The sequence below is a fragment of the Cyprinodon variegatus genome, unplaced genomic scaffold, assembly GCF_000732505.1.
Source record: "Cyprinodon variegatus isolate N-32 unplaced genomic scaffold, C_variegatus-1.0 Scaffold565, whole genome shotgun sequence".
Classification (NCBI taxonomy): domain Eukaryota; kingdom Metazoa; phylum Chordata; class Actinopteri; order Cyprinodontiformes; family Cyprinodontidae; genus Cyprinodon; species Cyprinodon variegatus.
Window position 1 is genome coordinate 144,770 of NW_015151018.1, and position 948 is coordinate 145,717.

The following is a 948-nucleotide window of genomic DNA, read 5'->3' on the forward strand; positions in this document are numbered from 1 at the left end:
TTAGTATTATTGAACTGAAGTAGCACAATATGTATGAAAATTTTATGTTTGATGCAAAGTCACGTAAACTTCTTGAGTTCACCAGAATGAGGCACAATTTTTAGGTTAAGCAGTCAAAAATTAGGAGCAATTTTAAGTATTTGCAGATCAGACACTGGATTAAGAGTCAAACATTAGAGATATTTCCTAATAAACCAGAGGAAACCCTGCTTGAATCCTGTTTATTAGATCCCAAACATACCACTTCAAAAGGACTTATTTCTTGTGTTTGCAAGATCGTTTTTGACCATTCACCAGCATATGACAAGTACTCGAAAACATTGAAATGGGAATTGGACTTAAACTGCGACTATGATGACAAAAGCTGGGGCAGATTACTAAACTCATCTCAAATATTATTAATATCAACAAAACACACAACATATTCTCATTATCATTTCGTATGAAATCGTACTAAAAGTTATGCACAGTATTTCGTACGTTTTAACGTTTTTCCTCAAAAAAACATATAAGTGCGCATGCGCAGCCAGACAGATGAAAAAAGCAGATCGGCGGACGGACGTAAAACTGGGACGGACAGTGCAATAATTACTTCATGATGTCTCTGACTAGGTTGCTTGCTGTTTTGTATGTTAGGGTTAGGGTCAGGGTTAGGGTTAATTGTATGTTAAATTGTATGTTATTGAATAGTGCGTAAGATGTGCATGCGCACGGATATCTTGTCTCGAGGCAAGACGTAAAAATACGACGAAATACGACGAAAAAACGTCAAAAACTGCATAACTTTTCGTACGATTTCATACGAACTGATAATGAGAATACACTGAAACACAGCAAAATTACTGCGTATATTATACCCCATATAGGTTGAATACGGTAAATACCAGTATCACTGACAAATGCCAGAGGACGTCTGTAGGGGATCTTCTTCATATGTTTTAGAATTGT